Genomic DNA, 14,671 nt, shown 5'->3' on the forward strand with positions numbered 1-14,671 from the left:
GGAAAATTGCACCGACCCCATCACATAAAAATGGGTATCGATCAGATCACCGATTGGCACGGGATAGGCAGGGTGCGGCTAGGTCGTAATAGGATTATTTTAGTTTTTCGCTGGTAGCATGATGGGTGCGATCATAGTAGCACTAATGCACCGAATCCCACAACAACTCCGCAGTTAAGCGTGCGTGGGTGAGAGTGGTACTAGGATGGGTGACCTCCTGGGAAGTCCTCGTGTTGCACCCCCCCTTTTTATTTTTACCGCATCTCTGGTTGGATGGATCGGAACGAGAACCGGGCAATGGATTTTTAGGAAAATCGCACCGACCCCATCGCATAGCGATGGGTATCGATCAAATCGCCGGTTGGCATTGGATAGGCAGGGTGCGGCTACGTCGTAATAGGATTATATTAGTTTTTCGCTGGTAGCATGATGTGTGCGATCATACAAGCACCAATGCACCGGATCCCATCAGAACTCCGCAGTGAAGCGTGCTTGGGCCAGAGTAGTACTAGGATGGGTGACCTCCTGGGAAATCCTCGTGTTGCACCCCCCCCCCCCCCCATTTTTATTTTTACCGCATCTCTGGTCGGATGGACCGGAACGACAACCGGGCAATGGATTTTTAGGAAAATCAAACCGACCCCAACGCATAGCAATGGGTATCGATCAGATCGCTGGTCGGCGTGGGATAGGTAGGGTGCGGCTAGGTCGTAATAGGATTATTTTAGTTTTTCACTGGTAGCATGATGGGTGCGATCATAGCAGCTCTAATGCACCGGATCCCATCAGAACTCCGCAGTTAACCGTGCTTGGGCGAGAGTAGTACTAGGATGGGTGACCTCCTGGGACGTCCTCGTGTTGCACCCCCCATTTTTATTTTTACCGCATCTCTGGTCGGATGGACCGGAACGAGAACGGAGCAATGGATTTTTAGGAAAATCGCACCGACCACATCGCGTAGCAATGGGTTTGGATCAGATCGCCGGTTGGCACGGGATAGGCAGGGTGCGGCTAGGTCGTAATAGGATTATATTAGTTTTTCGCTGGTAGCATGATGGGTGCGATCATACAAGCAGTAATGCACCGGATCCCATCAGAACTCCGCAGTGAAGCGTGCTTGGGCGAGAGTAGTACTAGGATGGGTGACCTCTTGGGAAGACCTCGTGTTGCACCCCCCCCCCCATTTTTATTTTTACCGCATCTCTGGTCGGATGGACCGGAACGACAACCGGGCAATGGATTTTTAGGAAAATCAAACCGACCCCATCGCATAGCAATGGGTATCGATCAGATCGCTGGTCGGCATGGGATAGGTAGGGTGCGGCTAGGTCGTAATAGTATTATTTTAGTTTTTCACTGGTAGCATGATGGGTGCGATCATAGCAGCACTAATGCTCCGGATCCCATCAGAACTCCGCAGTTAACCGTGCTTGGGCGAGAGTAGTACTAGGATGGGTGACCTCCTGGGATGACCTCGTGTTGCACCCCCCATTTTTATTTTTACCGCATCTCTGGTCGGAACGAGAACGGAGCAATGGATTTTTAGGAAAATCGCACCGACCCCATCACGTAGCTATGGGTTTGGATCAAATCGCCGGTTGGCATGGGATAGGCAGGGTGCGGCTAGGTCGTAATAGGATTGTATTAGTTTTTCGCTGGTAGCATGATGGGTGCGATCATACTAGCTCTAATGCACTGAATCCCACCACAATTCCGCAGTTAAGCGTGCTTGGGCGAGAGTAGTACTAGGATGGGTGACCTCCTGGGAAGTCCTCGTGTTGCACCCCCCCCCCCCCCCAATTTTTATTTTTACCGCATCTCTGGTCGGATGGACCGGAACGACAACCGGGCAATGGATTTTTAGGAAAATCAAACCGACCCCATCGCATAGCAGTGGGTATCGATCAGATCGCTGGTCGGCATGGGATAGGTAGGGTGCGGCTAGGTCGTAATAGGATTATTTTAGTTTTTCACTGGTAGCATGATGGGTGCGATCATAGCAGCACTAATGCACCGGATCCCAACAGAACTCCGCAGTTAACAGTGCTTGGGCGAGAGTAGTACTAGGATGGGTGACCTCCTGGGACGACCTCGTGTTGCACACCCCATTTTTATTTTTACCGCATCTCTGGTCGGATGGACCGGAACGAGAACGGAGCAATGGATTTTTAGGAAAATCGCACCGACCCCATCGCGTAGCAATGGGTTTGGATCAGATCGCCGGTTGGCATGGGATAGGCAGGGTGCGGCTAGGTCGTAATAGGATTATATTAGTTTTTCGCTGGTAGCATGATGGGTGCGATCATACTAGCACTAATGCACTGAATCCCACCACAATTCCGCAGTTAAGCGTGCTTGGGCGAGAGTAGTACTAGGATGGGTGACCTCCTGGGAAGTCCTCGTGTTGCACCCCCCCCCCCCCCCCCAATTTTTATTTTTACCGCATCTCTGGTCGGATGGACCGGAACGAGAACCGGGCAATGGATTTTTAGGAAAATCGCACCGACCCCATCGCGTAGCAATGGGTTTTGATCAGATCGCCGGTTGGCATGGGATAGGCAGCGCGCGGCTAGGTCGTAATAGGATTATTTTAGTTTGTCGCTGGTAGCATGATGGGTGCGATCATAGCAGGACTAGTGCACCGGATCCCATCAGAACTCCGCAGTTAACCGTGCTTGGGAGAGAGTAGTACTAGGATAAGTGACCTCCTGGGATGTCCTCGTGTCGCACCCCCCATTTTTATTTTTACCGCATCTCTGGTCGGATGGACCGGAACGAGAACCGAGCAATGGATATTTAGGAAAATCGCACCGACCCCATCACATAGAATTGGGTATCGATCAGATCGCCAATTGGCACGGGATAGGAAGGGTGCGGCTAGGTCGTAATAGGATTATATTAGTTTTTCGCTGGTAGCATGATGGGTGCGATCATACCATCACTAATGCACCGGATTACTAGGATGGGTGACCTTCTTGGAAGTCCTCGTGTTGCATCCCCCCTTTTTATTTTTACCGCATCTATGGTCGGATGGACCGGAACGAGAACCGAGCAATGGATTCTTAGGAAAATAACACCGACCCCATCGCATAGCAATGGGTATCGATCAGATCGCCGGTTGGCATGGGATAGGCAGGGTGCGGCTAGGTCGTAATAGGATTATATTAGTTTTTCGCTGGTAGCATGATGGGTGCGATCATACTAGCTCTAATGCACCGAATCCCACCACAACTCCACAGTTAAGCGTGCTTGGGCGAGAGTAGTACTAGGATGGGTGACCTCCTGGGAAGTCCTCGTGTTGCACCCCCCCTTTTTATTTTTACCGCATCTCTGGTCGGATGGATCGGAACGAGAACCGGGCAATGGATTTTTAGGAAAATCGCACCGACGCCGTCGCATAGCGATGGGTATCGATCAGATCGCCGGTTGGCATTGGATAGGCAGGGTGCGGCTACGTCGTAATAGGATTATATTAGTTTTTCGCTGGTAGCATGATGTGTGCGATCATACAAGCACTAATGCACCGGATCCCATCAGAACTCCGCAGTGATGCGTGCTTGGGCCAGAGTAGTACTAGGATGGGTGACCTCCTGGGAAATCCTCGTGTTGCACCCCCCCCCCCCCCCATTTTTATTTTTACCGCATCTCTGGTCAGATGGACCGGAACGACAACCGGGCAATGGATTTTTAGGAAAATCGCACCGACCCCATCGCGTAGCGATGGGTTTTGATCAGATCGCCGGTTGGCATGGGATAGGCAGCGTGCGGCTAGGTCGTAATAGGATTATTTTAGTTTGTCGCTGGTAGCATGATGGGTGCGATCATAGCAGGACTAGTGCACCGGATCCCATCAGAACTCCGCAGTTAACCGTGCTTGGGCAAGAGTAGTACTAGGATAAGTGACCTACTGGGATGTCCTCGTGTTGCACCCCCCATTTTTATTTTTACCGCATCTCTGGTCGGATGGACCGGAACGAGAACCGAGCAATGGATTTTTAGGAAAATCGCACCGACCCCATCACATAGAATTGGGTATCGATCAGAACGCCAATTGGCATGGGATAGGAAGGGTGCGGCTACGTCGTAATAGGATTATATTAGTTTTTCGCTGGTAGCATGATGGGTGCGATCATACCATCACTAATGCACCGGATTACTAGGATGGGTGACCTTCTTGGAAGTCCTCGTGTTGCACCCCCCCTTTTTATTTTTACCGCATCTATGGTCGGATGGACCGGAACGAGAACCGAGCAATGGATTTTTAGGAAAATCACACCGACCCCATCGCATAGCAATGGGTATCGATTAGATCGCCGGTTGGCATGGGATAGGCAGGGTGCAGCTAGGTCGTAATAGGATTATATTAGTTTTTCGCTGGTAGCATGATGTGTGCGATCATACAAGCACTAATGCACCGGATCCCATCAGAACCCCGCAGTTAAGCGTGCTTGGGCGAGAGTAGTACTAGGATGGGTGACCTCCTGGAAAGCCCACGTGTTCCACCCCCCCCCCCCCCAATTTTTATTTTTATCGCATCTCTGGTCGGATGGACTGGAACGAGAACCGAGCAATGGATTTTTAGGAAAATCGCACCGACCCCATCACATAGAATTGGGTATCGATCAGATCGCCGATTGGCACGGGATAGGAAGGGTGCGGCTAGGTCGTAATAGGATTATATTAGTTTTTCGCTGGTAGCATGATGGGTGCGATCATACCATCACTAATGCACCGGATTACTAGGATGGGTGACCTTCTTGGAAGTCCTCCTGTTGCACCCCCCCTTTTTATGTTTACCGCATCTATGGTCGGATGGACCGGAACGAGAACCGAGCAATGGAATCTTAGGAAAATCGCATAGCAATGGGTATCGATCAGATCGCTGGTTGGCAGGGGATACGCAGGGTGCGGCTAGGTCGTAATAGGATTATATTAGTTTTTCGCTGGTAGCATGATGTGTGCGATCTTACAAGCACTAATGCATCGGATCCCATCCGAACCCCGCAGTTAAGCGTGCTTGGGCGAGAGTAGTACTAGGATGGGTGACCTCCTGGGAAGTCCTCGTCTTGCACCCCCCTTTCTATTTTTACCGCATTTCTGGTCGGATGGACGGGAACGAGAACCGGGCAATGGATTTTTAGGAAAATCGCACCGACCCCATCGCATAGCGATGGGTATCGATCAGATCGCCGGTTGGCATTGGATAGGCAGGGTGCGGCTACGTCGTAATAGGATTATATTAGTTTTTCGCTGGTAGCATGATGGGTGCGATCATACTAGCACTAATGCACTGAATTCCACCACAATTCCGCAGTTAAGCGTGCTTGGGCGAGAGTAGTACTAGGATGGGTGACCTCCTGGGAAGTCCTCGTGTTGCACCCCCCCTTTTTATTTTTGCCGCATCTCAGGTCGGATGGACCGGAACGAGAACCGGGCAATGGATTTTTAGGAGAATCGCACCGACCCCATCGCATAGCGATGGGTATCGATCAGATCGCCGGTTGGCAAGGGATAGGCAGGGGGCGGCTACGTCGTAATAGGATTATATTAGTTTTTCGCTGGTAGCATGATGGGTGCGATCATACGAGCACTAATGCACCGGATCGCATCAGAAATTCGCTGTTAAGCGTGCTTGGGCGAGAGTAGTACTAGGATGGGTGACCTCCTGGGAAGTCCTCGTGTTGCACCCTCCCCCCCCCCCCAAATTTTTATTTTTACCGCATCTCTGGTCGGATGGACCGGAAGGAGAACCGAGCAATGGATTTTTAGGAAAATTGCACCGACCCCATCACATAAAAATGGGTATCGATCAGATCGCCGATTGGCACGGGATAGGCAGGGTGCGGCTAGGTCGTAATAGGATTATTTTAGTTTTTCGCTGGTAGCATGATGGGTGCGATCATAGCAGTACTAATGCACCGGATCCAATCAGAACTCCGTAGTTAACCGTGCTTGGGCGAGAGTAGTACTAGGATAAGTGACCTCCTGGGACGTCCTCGTGTTGCACCCCCCCCCTCCCCAATTTTTATTTTTACCGCATCTCTGGTCGGATGGACCGGAACGAGAACCGAGCAATGGATTTTTAGGAAAATCGCACCGACCCCATCGCGTAGCAATGGGTATGGATCAGATCGCCGGTTGGCACGGGATAGGCTGGGTGCGGCTAGGTCGTAATAGGATTATATTAGTTTTTCGCTGGTAGCATGATGGGTGCGATCATACTAGCACTAATGCACTGAATCCCACCACAATTCCGCAGTTAAGCGTGCTTGGGCGAGAGTAGTACTAGGATGGGTGACCTCTTGGGAAGTCCTCGTGTTGCACCCCCCCTTTCTATTTTTGCCGCATCTCTGGTCGGATGGACCGGAACGAGAACGGGGCAATGGATTTTTAGGAAAATCGCACCGACCCCATCGCATAGCAAGGGGTATCGATCAGATCGCCGGTTGGCATTGGATAGGCAGGGTGCGGCTACGTCGTAATAGGATTATATTAGTTTTTCGCTGGTAGCATGATGTGTGCGATCATACAAGCACTAATGCACCATTAGTTTTTCGCTGGTAGCATGATGGGTGCGATCATACTAGCACTAATGCACCGAATCCCACCACAACTCCGCAGTTAAGCGTGCTTGGGCGAGAGTAGTACGAGGATGGGTGACCTCCTGGGAAGTCCTCGTGTTGCACCCCCCCTTTTTATTTTTACCGCATCTCTGGTCGGATGGACCGGAACGAGAACCGGGCAATGGATTTTTAGGAAAATCGCACCGACCCCATCGCATAGCAATGGGTATCGATCAGATCGCCAGTTGGCATTGGATAGGCAGGGTGCGGCTACGTCGTAATAGGATTATATTAGTTTTTCGCAGGTAGCATGATGTGTGCGATCATACAAGCACTAATGCACCATTAGTTTTTCGCTGGTAGCATGATGGGTGCGATCATACTAGCACTAATGCACCGAATCCCACCAAAACTCCGCAGTTAAGCGTGCTTGGGCGAGAGTAGTGCGAGGATGGGTGACCTCTTGGGAAGTCCTCGTGTTGCACCCCCCCTTTTTATTTTTACTGCATCTCTGGTCGGATGGACCGGAACGAGAACCGGGCAATGGATTTTTAGGAAAATCGCACCGACCCCATCGCATAGCAATGGGTATCGATCAGATCGCCGGTTGGCATGGGATAGGCAGGGTGCGGCTAGGTCGTAATAGGATTATATTAGTTTTTCGCTGGTAGCATGATGGGTGCGATCATACTAGCACTAATGCACTGAATCCCACCACAATTCCGCAGTTAAGCGTGCTTGGGCGAGAGTAGTACTAGGATGGGTGACCTCCTGGGAAGTCCTCGTGTTGCACCCCCCCCCCCAATTTTTATTTTTACCGCATCTCTGGTCGGATGGACCGGAACGAGAACCGGGCAATGGATTTTTAGGAAAATCGCACCGACCCCATCGCGTAGCTATGGGTTTCGATCAGATCGCCGGTTGGCATGGGATAGGCAGCGCGCGGCTAGGTCGTAATAGGATTATTTTAGTTTTTCGCTGGTAGCATGATGGGTGCGATCATAGCAGGACTAGTGCACCGGATCCCATCAGAACTCCGCAGTTAACCGTGCTTGGGCGAGAGTAGTACTAGGATAAGTGACCTCCTGGGACGTCCTCGTGTTGCACCCCCCATTTTTATTTTTATCGCATCTCTGGTCGGATGGACCGGAACGAGAACCGAGCAATGGATTCTTAGGAAAATCGCACCGACCCCATCGCATAGCAATGGGTATCGATCAGATCGCCGGTTGGCATGGGATAGGCAGGGTGCGGCTAGGTCGTAATAGGATTATATTAGTTTTTCGCTGGTAGCATGATGTGTGCGATCATACAAGCACTAATGCACCGGATCCCATCAGAACCTCGCAGTTAAGCGTGCTTGGGCGAGAGTAGTACTACGATGGGTGACCTCCTGGGAAGCCCACGTGTTCCACCCCCCCCCCCCCCCCCAATTTTTATTTTTATCGCATCTCTGGTTGGATGGACTGGAACGAGAACCGACCAATGGATTTTTAGGAAAATTGCACCGACCCCATCACATAGAATTGGGTATCGATCAGATCGCCGATTGGCACGGGATAGGAAGGGTGCGGCTAGGTCGTAATAGGATTATATTAGTTTTTCGCTGGTAGCATGATGGGTGCGATCATACCATCACTAATGCACCGGATTACTAGGATGGGTGACCTTCTTGGAAGTCCTCCTGTTGCACCCCCCCTTTTTATGTTTACCGCATCTATGGTCGGACGGACCGGAACGAGAACCGAGCAATGGAATCTTAGGAAAATCGCATAGCAATGGGTATCGATCAGATCGCTGGTTGGCAGGGGATACGCAGGGTGCGGCTAGGTCGTAATAGGATTATATTAGTTTTTCGCTGGTAGCATGATGTGTGCGATCATACAAGCACTAATGCACCGGATCCCATCCGAACCCCGCAGTTAAGCGCGCTTGGGCGAGAGTAGTACTAGGATGGGTGACCTCCTGGGAAGTCCTCGTCTTGCACCCCCCTTTCTATTTTTACCGCATTTCTGGTCGGATGGACGGGAACGAGAACCGGGCAATGGATTTTTAGAAAAATCGCACCGACCCCATCGCATAGCGATGGGTATCGATCAGATCGCCGGTTGGCATTGGATAGGCAGGGTGCGGCTACGTCGTAATAGGATTATATTAGTTTTTCGCTGGTAGCATGATGGGTGCGATCATACTAGCACTAATGCACTGAATCCCACCACAATTCCGCAGTTAAGCGTGCTTGGGCGAGAGTAGTACTAAGATGGGTGACCTCCTGGGAAGTCCTCGTGTTGCACCCCCCCTTTTTATTTTTGCCGCATCTCTGGTCGGATGGACCGGAACGAGAACCGGGCAATGGATTTTTAGGAGAATCGCACCGACCCCATCGCATAGCGATGGGTATCGATCAGATCGCCGGTTGGCAAGGGATAGGCAGGGGGCGGCTACGTCGTAATAGGATTATATTAGTTTTTCGCTGGTAGCATGATGGGTGCGATCATACGAGCACTAATGCACCGGATCGCATCAGAAATTCGCTGTTAAGCGTGCTTGGGCGAGAGTAGTACTAGGATGGGTCACCTCCTGGGAAGTCCTCGTGTTGCACCCCCCCCCCCCCAAATTTTTATTTTTACCGCATCTCTGGTCGGATGGACCGGAAGGAGAACCGAGCAATGGATTTTTAGGAAAATTGCACCGACCCCATCACATAAAAATGGGTATCGATCAGATCGCCAATTGGCACGGGATAGGCACGGTGCGGCTAGGTCGTAATAGGATTATTTTAGTTTTTCGCTGGTAGCATGATGGGTGCGATCATAGCAGTACTAATGCACCGGATCCAATCAAAACTCCGTAGTTAACCGTGCTTGGGCGAGAGTAGTACTAGGATAAGTGACTTCCTGGGACGTCCTCGTGTTGCACCCCCCCCCCCTCCCCAATTTTTATTTTTACCGCATCTCTGGTCGGATGGACCGGAACGAGAACCGAGCAATGGATTTTTAGGAAAATCGCACCGACCCCATCGCGTAGCAATGGGTATGGATCAGATCGCCGGTTGGCACGGGATAGGCTGGGTGCGGCTAGGTCGTAATAGGATTATATTAGTTTTTCGCTGGTAGCATGATGGGTGCGATCATACTAGCACTAATGCACTGAATCCCACCACAATTCCGCAGTTAAGCGTGCTTGGGCGAGAGTAGTACTAGGATGGGTGACCTCCTGGGAAGTCCTCGTGTTGCACCCCCCCTTTCTATTTTTGCCGCATCTCTGGTCGGATGGACCGGAACGAGAACGGGGCAATGGATTTTTAGGAAAATCGCACCGACCCCATCGCATAGCAATGGGTATCGATCAGATCGCCGGTTGGCATTGGATAGGCAGGGTGCGGCTACGTCGTAATAAGATTATATTAGTTTTTCGCTGGTAGCATGATGTGTGCGATCATACAAGCACTAATGCACCATTAATTTTTCGCTGGTAGCATGATGGGTGCGATCATACTAGCACTAATGCACCGAATCCCACCACAACTCCGCAGTTAAGCGTGCTTGGGCGAGAGTAGTACGAGGATGGGTGACCTCCTGGGAAGTCCTCGTGTTGCACCCCCCCTTTTTATTTTTACCGCATCTCTGGTCGGATGGACCGGAACGAGAACCGGGCAATGGATTTTTAGGAAAATCGCACCGACCCCATCGCATAGCAATGGGTATCGATCAGATCGCCAGTTGGCATTGGATAGGCAGGGTGCGGCTACGTCGTAATAGGATTATATTAGTTTTTCGCAGGTAGCATGATGTGTGCGATCATACAAGCACTAATGCACCATTAGTTTTTCGCTGGTAGCATGATGGGTGCGATCATACTAGCACTAATGCACCGAATCCCACCAAAACTCCGCAGTTAAGCGTGCTTGGGCGAGAGTAGTGCGAGGATGGGTGACCTCTTGGGAAGTCCTCGTGTTGCACCCCCCCTTTTTATTTTTACCGCATCTCTGGTCGGATGGACCGGAACGAGAACCGGGCAATGGATTTTTAGGAAAATCGCACCGACCCCATCGCATAGCAATGGGTATCGATCAGATCGCCGGTTGGCATGGGATAGGCAGGGTGCGGCTAGGTCGTAATAGGATTATATTAGTTTTTCGCTGGTAGCATGATGGGTGCGATCATACTAGCACTAATGCACTGAATCCCACCACAATTCCGCAGTTAAGCGTGCTTGGGCGAGAGTAGTACTAGGATGGGTGACCTCCTGGGAAGTCCTCGTGTTGCACCCCCCCCCCCAATTTTTATTTTTACCGCATCTCTGGTCGGATGGACCGGAACGAGAACGGGGCAATGGATTTTTAGGAAAATCGCACCGACCCCATCGCGTAGCAATGGGTTTCGATCAGATCGCCGGTTGGCATGGGATAGGCAGCGCGCGGCTAGGTCGTAATAGGATTATTTTAGTTTTTCGCTGGTAGCATGATGGGTGCGATCATAGCAGGACTAGTGCACCGGATCCCATCAGAACTCCGCAGTTAACCGTGCTTGGGCGAGAGTAGTACTAGGATAAGTGACCTCCTGGGACGTCCTCGTGTTGCACCCCCCATTTTTATTTTTATCGCATCTCTGGTCGGATGGACCGGAACGAGAACCGAGCAATGGATTCTTAGGAAAATCGCACCGACCCCATCGCATAGCAATGGGTATCGATCAGATCGCCGGTTGGCCTGGGATAGGCAGGGTGCGGCTAGGTCGTAATAGGATTATATTAGTTTTTCGCTGGTAGCATGATGTGTGCGATCATACAAGCACTAATGCACCGGATCCCATCAGAACCTCGCAGTTAAGCGTGCTTGGGCGAGAGTAGTACTACGATGGGTGACCTCCTGGGAAGCCCACGTGTTCCACCCCCCCCCCCCCCCAATTTTTATTTTTATCGCATCTCTGGTCGGATGGACTGGAACGAGAACCGACCAATGGATTTTTAGGAAAATCGCACCGACCCCATCACATAGAATTGGGTATCGATCAGATCGCCGATTGGCACGGGATAGGAAGGGTGCGGCTAGGTCGTAATAGGATTATATTAGTTTTTCGCTGGTAGCATGATGGGTGCGATCATACCATCACTAATGCACCGGATTACTAGGATGGGTGACCTTCTTGGAAGTCCTCCTGTTGCACCCCCCCTTTTTATGTTTACCGCATCTATGGTCGGACGGACCGGAACGAGAACCGAGCAATGGAATCTTAGGAAAATCGCATAGCAATGGGTATCGATCAGATCGCTGGTTGGCAGGGGATACGCAGGGTGCGGCTAGGTCGTAATAGGATTATATTAGTTTTTCGCTGGTAGCATGATGTGTGCGATCATACAAGCACTAATGCACCGGATCCCATCAGAACCTCGCAGTTAAGCGTGCTTGGGCGAGAGTAGTACTACGATGGGTGATCTCCTGGGAAGCCCACGTGTTCCACCCCCCCCCCCCCCCCCTCCCAATTTTTATTTTTATCGCATCTCTGGTCGGATGGACTGGAACGAGAACCGACCAATGGATTTTTAGGAAAATCGCACCGACCCCATCACATAGAATTGGGTATCGATCAGATCGCCGATTGGCACGGGATAGGAAGGGTGCGGCTAGGTCGTAATAGGATTATATTAGTTTTTCGCTGGTAGCATGATGGGTGCGATCATACCATCACTAATGCACCGGATTACTAGGATGGGTGACCTTCTTGGAAGTCCTCCTGTTGCACCCCCCCTTTTTATGTTTACCGCATCTATGGTCGGACGGACCGGAACGAGAACCGAGCAATGGAATCTTAGGAAAATCGCATAGCAATGGGTATCGATCAGATCGCTGGTTGGCAGGGGATACGCAGGGTGCGGCTAGGTCGTAATCGGATTATATTAGTTTTTCGCTGGTAGCATGATGTGTGCGATCATACAAGCACTAATGCACCGGATCCCATCAGAACCTCGCAGTTAAGCGTGCTTGGGCGAGAGTAGTACTAGGATGGGTGACCTCCTGGGAAGTCCTCGTCTTGCACCCCCCTTTCTATTTTTACCGCATTTCTGGTCGGATGGACGGGAACGAGAACCGGGCAATGGATTTTTAGAAAAATCGCACCGACCCCATCGCATAGCGATGGGTATCGATCAGATCGCCGGTGGGCATTGGATAGGCAGGGTGCGGCTACGTCGTAATAGGATTATATTAGTTTTTCGCTGGTAGCATGATGGGTGCGATCATACTAGCACTAATGCACTGAATCCCACCACAATTCCGCAGTTAAGCGTGCTTGGGCGAGAGTAGTACTAAGATGGGTGACCTCCTGGGAAGTCCTCGTGTTGCACCCCCCCTTTTTATTTTTGCCGCATCTCTGGTCGGATGGACCGGAACGAGAACCGGGCAATGGATTTTTAGGAGAATCGCACCGACCCCATCGCATAGCGATGGGTATCGATCAGATCGCCGGTTGGCAAGGGATAGGCAGGGGGCGGCTACGTCGTAATAGGATTATATTAGTTTTTCGCTGGTAGCATGATGGGTGCGATCATACGAGCACTAATGCATCGGATCGCATCAGAAATTCGCTGTTAAGCGTGCTTGGGCGAGAGTAGTACTAGGATGGGTCACCTCCTGGGAAGTCCTCGTGTTGCACCCCCCCCCCCCCCCAAATTTTTATTTTTACCGCATCTCTGGTCGGATGGACCGGAAGGAGAACCGAGCAATGGATTTTTAGGAAAATTGCACCGACCCCATCACATAAAAATGGGTATCGATCAGATCGCCAATTGGCACGGGATAGGCACGGTGCGGCTAGGTCGTAATAGGATTATTTTAGTTTTTCGCTGGTAGCATGATGGGTGCGATCATAGCAGTACTAATGCACCGGATCCAATCAAAACTCCGTAGTTAACCGTGCTTGGGCGAGAGTAGTACTAGGATAAGTGACCTCCTGGGACGTCCTCGTGTTGCACCCCCCCCCCCCCTCCCCAATTTTTATTTTTACCGCATCTCTGGTCGGATGGACCGGAACGAGAACCGAGCAAAGGATTTTTAGGAAAATCGCACCGACCCCATCGCGTAGCAATGGGTATGGATCAGATCGCCGGTTGGCACGGGATAGGCTGGGTGCGGCTAGGTCGTAATAGGATTATATTAGTTTTTCGCTGGTAGCATGATGGGTGCGATCATACTAGCACTAATGCACTGAATCCCACCACAATTCCGCAGTTAAGCGTGCTTGGGCGAGAGTAGTACTAGGATGGGTGACATCCTGGGAAGTCCTCGTGTTGCACCCCCCCTTTTTATTTTTGCCGCATCTCTGGTCGGATGGACCGGAACGAGAACGGGGCAATGGATTTTTAGGAAAATCGCACCGACCCCATCGCATAGCAATGGGTATCGATCAGATCGCCGGTTGGCATTGGATAGGCAGGGTGCGGCTACGTCGTAATAGGATTATATTAGTTTTTCGTTGGTAGCATGATGTGTGCGATCATACAAGCACTAATGCACCATTAGTTTTTCGCTGGTAGCATGATGGGTGCGATCATACTAGCACTAATGCACCGAATCCCACCACAACTCCGCAGTTAAGCGTGCTTGGGCGAGAGTAGTACGAGGATGGGTGACCTCCTGGGAAGTCCTCGTGTTGCACCCCCCCTTTTTATTTTTACCGCATCTCTGGTCGGATGGACCGGAACGAGAACCGGGCAATGGATTTTTAGGAAAATCGCACCGACCCCATCGCATAGCGATGGGTATCAATCAGATCGCCAGTTGGCATTGGATAGGCAGGGTGCGGCTACGTCGTAATAGGATTATATTAGTTTTTCGCAGGTAGCATGATGTGTGCGATCATACTAGCACTAATGCACCGGATCCCATCAGAACTCCGCAGTTAACCGTGCTTGGGCGAGAGTAGTACTAGGATGGGTGACCTCTTGGGACGTCCTCGTGTTGCACCCCCATTTTTATTTTTACCGCATCTCTGGTCGGATGGACCGGAACGAGAACGGAGCAGTGGATTTTTAGGAAAATCGCACCGACCCCATCGCGTAGCAATGGGTATGGATCAGATCGCCGGTTGGCCCGGGATAGGCAGGGTGCG

At 51.1% G+C, this 14,671-nt stretch overlaps 31 non-coding genes and 10 pseudogenes across 31 annotated transcripts; all 41 read left to right on the forward strand.

Annotated features, from left to right (window-relative positions):
- The first annotated feature begins 123 nt into the window (after positions 1 to 123).
- Positions 124 to 242, forward strand: LOC122283452 (annotated as a pseudogene).
- A 189-nt stretch (positions 243 to 431) lies between these two features.
- On the forward strand, positions 432 to 550 carry LOC122283283. The gene has a single exon (XR_006230757.1). It is a non-coding gene; the product is annotated as a 5S ribosomal RNA (ribosomal RNA).
- Positions 551 to 748: 198 nt separating this feature from the next.
- LOC122283282 lies at positions 749 to 867 on the forward strand. The gene has a single exon (XR_006230756.1). It is a non-coding gene; the product is annotated as a 5S ribosomal RNA (ribosomal RNA).
- A 189-nt stretch (positions 868 to 1,056) lies between these two features.
- Positions 1,057 to 1,175, forward strand: LOC122283235. The gene has a single exon (XR_006230711.1). It is a non-coding gene; the product is annotated as a 5S ribosomal RNA (ribosomal RNA).
- Positions 1,176 to 1,369: 194 nt separating this feature from the next.
- LOC122283258 lies at positions 1,370 to 1,488 on the forward strand. The gene has a single exon (XR_006230733.1). It is a non-coding gene; the product is annotated as a 5S ribosomal RNA (ribosomal RNA).
- A 180-nt stretch (positions 1,489 to 1,668) lies between these two features.
- LOC122283391 lies at positions 1,669 to 1,787 on the forward strand (annotated as a pseudogene).
- A 199-nt stretch (positions 1,788 to 1,986) lies between these two features.
- On the forward strand, positions 1,987 to 2,105 carry LOC122283302. Its single transcript, XR_006230776.1, has one exon. It is a non-coding gene; the product is annotated as a 5S ribosomal RNA (ribosomal RNA).
- A 189-nt stretch (positions 2,106 to 2,294) lies between these two features.
- LOC122283346 lies at positions 2,295 to 2,413 on the forward strand. Its single transcript, XR_006230820.1, has one exon. It is a non-coding gene; the product is annotated as a 5S ribosomal RNA (ribosomal RNA).
- A 201-nt stretch (positions 2,414 to 2,614) lies between these two features.
- LOC122283438 lies at positions 2,615 to 2,733 on the forward strand (annotated as a pseudogene).
- A 455-nt stretch (positions 2,734 to 3,188) lies between these two features.
- Positions 3,189 to 3,307, forward strand: LOC122283369. Its single transcript, XR_006230843.1, has one exon. It is a non-coding gene; the product is annotated as a 5S ribosomal RNA (ribosomal RNA).
- Positions 3,308 to 3,496: 189 nt separating this feature from the next.
- On the forward strand, positions 3,497 to 3,615 carry LOC122283315. The gene has a single exon (XR_006230789.1). It is a non-coding gene; the product is annotated as a 5S ribosomal RNA (ribosomal RNA).
- Positions 3,616 to 3,813: 198 nt separating this feature from the next.
- LOC122283446 lies at positions 3,814 to 3,932 on the forward strand (annotated as a pseudogene).
- A 455-nt stretch (positions 3,933 to 4,387) lies between these two features.
- On the forward strand, positions 4,388 to 4,506 carry LOC122283329. Its single transcript, XR_006230803.1, has one exon. It is a non-coding gene; the product is annotated as a 5S ribosomal RNA (ribosomal RNA).
- Positions 4,507 to 4,956: 450 nt separating this feature from the next.
- Positions 4,957 to 5,075, forward strand: LOC122283322. Its single transcript, XR_006230796.1, has one exon. It is a non-coding gene; the product is annotated as a 5S ribosomal RNA (ribosomal RNA).
- A 188-nt stretch (positions 5,076 to 5,263) lies between these two features.
- Positions 5,264 to 5,382, forward strand: LOC122283343. The gene has a single exon (XR_006230817.1). It is a non-coding gene; the product is annotated as a 5S ribosomal RNA (ribosomal RNA).
- A 189-nt stretch (positions 5,383 to 5,571) lies between these two features.
- LOC122283311 lies at positions 5,572 to 5,690 on the forward strand. The gene has a single exon (XR_006230785.1). It is a non-coding gene; the product is annotated as a 5S ribosomal RNA (ribosomal RNA).
- A 201-nt stretch (positions 5,691 to 5,891) lies between these two features.
- LOC122283412 lies at positions 5,892 to 6,010 on the forward strand (annotated as a pseudogene).
- Positions 6,011 to 6,208: 198 nt separating this feature from the next.
- On the forward strand, positions 6,209 to 6,327 carry LOC122283370. The gene has a single exon (XR_006230844.1). It is a non-coding gene; the product is annotated as a 5S ribosomal RNA (ribosomal RNA).
- A 243-nt stretch (positions 6,328 to 6,570) lies between these two features.
- LOC122283332 lies at positions 6,571 to 6,689 on the forward strand. Its single transcript, XR_006230806.1, has one exon. It is a non-coding gene; the product is annotated as a 5S ribosomal RNA (ribosomal RNA).
- Positions 6,690 to 6,932: 243 nt separating this feature from the next.
- LOC122283359 lies at positions 6,933 to 7,051 on the forward strand. The gene has a single exon (XR_006230833.1). It is a non-coding gene; the product is annotated as a 5S ribosomal RNA (ribosomal RNA).
- A 189-nt stretch (positions 7,052 to 7,240) lies between these two features.
- LOC122283347 lies at positions 7,241 to 7,359 on the forward strand. Its single transcript, XR_006230821.1, has one exon. It is a non-coding gene; the product is annotated as a 5S ribosomal RNA (ribosomal RNA).
- Positions 7,360 to 7,554: 195 nt separating this feature from the next.
- LOC122283403 lies at positions 7,555 to 7,673 on the forward strand (annotated as a pseudogene).
- Positions 7,674 to 7,862: 189 nt separating this feature from the next.
- On the forward strand, positions 7,863 to 7,981 carry LOC122283335. Its single transcript, XR_006230809.1, has one exon. It is a non-coding gene; the product is annotated as a 5S ribosomal RNA (ribosomal RNA).
- Positions 7,982 to 8,434: 453 nt separating this feature from the next.
- On the forward strand, positions 8,435 to 8,553 carry LOC122283300. Its single transcript, XR_006230774.1, has one exon. It is a non-coding gene; the product is annotated as a 5S ribosomal RNA (ribosomal RNA).
- Positions 8,554 to 8,741: 188 nt separating this feature from the next.
- Positions 8,742 to 8,860, forward strand: LOC122283371. Its single transcript, XR_006230845.1, has one exon. It is a non-coding gene; the product is annotated as a 5S ribosomal RNA (ribosomal RNA).
- A 189-nt stretch (positions 8,861 to 9,049) lies between these two features.
- On the forward strand, positions 9,050 to 9,168 carry LOC122283326. Its single transcript, XR_006230800.1, has one exon. It is a non-coding gene; the product is annotated as a 5S ribosomal RNA (ribosomal RNA).
- Positions 9,169 to 9,366: 198 nt separating this feature from the next.
- On the forward strand, positions 9,367 to 9,485 carry LOC122283429 (annotated as a pseudogene).
- Positions 9,486 to 9,685: 200 nt separating this feature from the next.
- Positions 9,686 to 9,804, forward strand: LOC122283348. Its single transcript, XR_006230822.1, has one exon. It is a non-coding gene; the product is annotated as a 5S ribosomal RNA (ribosomal RNA).
- A 243-nt stretch (positions 9,805 to 10,047) lies between these two features.
- LOC122283333 lies at positions 10,048 to 10,166 on the forward strand. The gene has a single exon (XR_006230807.1). It is a non-coding gene; the product is annotated as a 5S ribosomal RNA (ribosomal RNA).
- Positions 10,167 to 10,409: 243 nt separating this feature from the next.
- LOC122283360 lies at positions 10,410 to 10,528 on the forward strand. Its single transcript, XR_006230834.1, has one exon. It is a non-coding gene; the product is annotated as a 5S ribosomal RNA (ribosomal RNA).
- Positions 10,529 to 10,717: 189 nt separating this feature from the next.
- LOC122283349 lies at positions 10,718 to 10,836 on the forward strand. Its single transcript, XR_006230823.1, has one exon. It is a non-coding gene; the product is annotated as a 5S ribosomal RNA (ribosomal RNA).
- A 195-nt stretch (positions 10,837 to 11,031) lies between these two features.
- On the forward strand, positions 11,032 to 11,150 carry LOC122283404 (annotated as a pseudogene).
- A 189-nt stretch (positions 11,151 to 11,339) lies between these two features.
- LOC122283336 lies at positions 11,340 to 11,458 on the forward strand. The gene has a single exon (XR_006230810.1). It is a non-coding gene; the product is annotated as a 5S ribosomal RNA (ribosomal RNA).
- Positions 11,459 to 11,909: 451 nt separating this feature from the next.
- On the forward strand, positions 11,910 to 12,028 carry LOC122283377. Its single transcript, XR_006230851.1, has one exon. It is a non-coding gene; the product is annotated as a 5S ribosomal RNA (ribosomal RNA).
- A 457-nt stretch (positions 12,029 to 12,485) lies between these two features.
- Positions 12,486 to 12,604, forward strand: LOC122283305. The gene has a single exon (XR_006230779.1). It is a non-coding gene; the product is annotated as a 5S ribosomal RNA (ribosomal RNA).
- Positions 12,605 to 12,792: 188 nt separating this feature from the next.
- LOC122283372 lies at positions 12,793 to 12,911 on the forward strand. Its single transcript, XR_006230846.1, has one exon. It is a non-coding gene; the product is annotated as a 5S ribosomal RNA (ribosomal RNA).
- A 189-nt stretch (positions 12,912 to 13,100) lies between these two features.
- Positions 13,101 to 13,219, forward strand: LOC122283361. Its single transcript, XR_006230835.1, has one exon. It is a non-coding gene; the product is annotated as a 5S ribosomal RNA (ribosomal RNA).
- Positions 13,220 to 13,419: 200 nt separating this feature from the next.
- Positions 13,420 to 13,538, forward strand: LOC122283447 (annotated as a pseudogene).
- Positions 13,539 to 13,740: 202 nt separating this feature from the next.
- On the forward strand, positions 13,741 to 13,859 carry LOC122283422 (annotated as a pseudogene).
- Positions 13,860 to 14,102: 243 nt separating this feature from the next.
- Positions 14,103 to 14,221, forward strand: LOC122283334. The gene has a single exon (XR_006230808.1). It is a non-coding gene; the product is annotated as a 5S ribosomal RNA (ribosomal RNA).
- Positions 14,222 to 14,410: 189 nt separating this feature from the next.
- LOC122283252 lies at positions 14,411 to 14,529 on the forward strand. Its single transcript, XR_006230727.1, has one exon. It is a non-coding gene; the product is annotated as a 5S ribosomal RNA (ribosomal RNA).
- Positions 14,530 to 14,671: the final 142 nt, after the last annotated feature.

This window comes from Carya illinoinensis, chromosome 11 (genome assembly GCF_018687715.1).
Source record: "Carya illinoinensis cultivar Pawnee chromosome 11, C.illinoinensisPawnee_v1, whole genome shotgun sequence".
Lineage (NCBI taxonomy): Eukaryota > Viridiplantae > Streptophyta > Magnoliopsida > Fagales > Juglandaceae > Carya > Carya illinoinensis.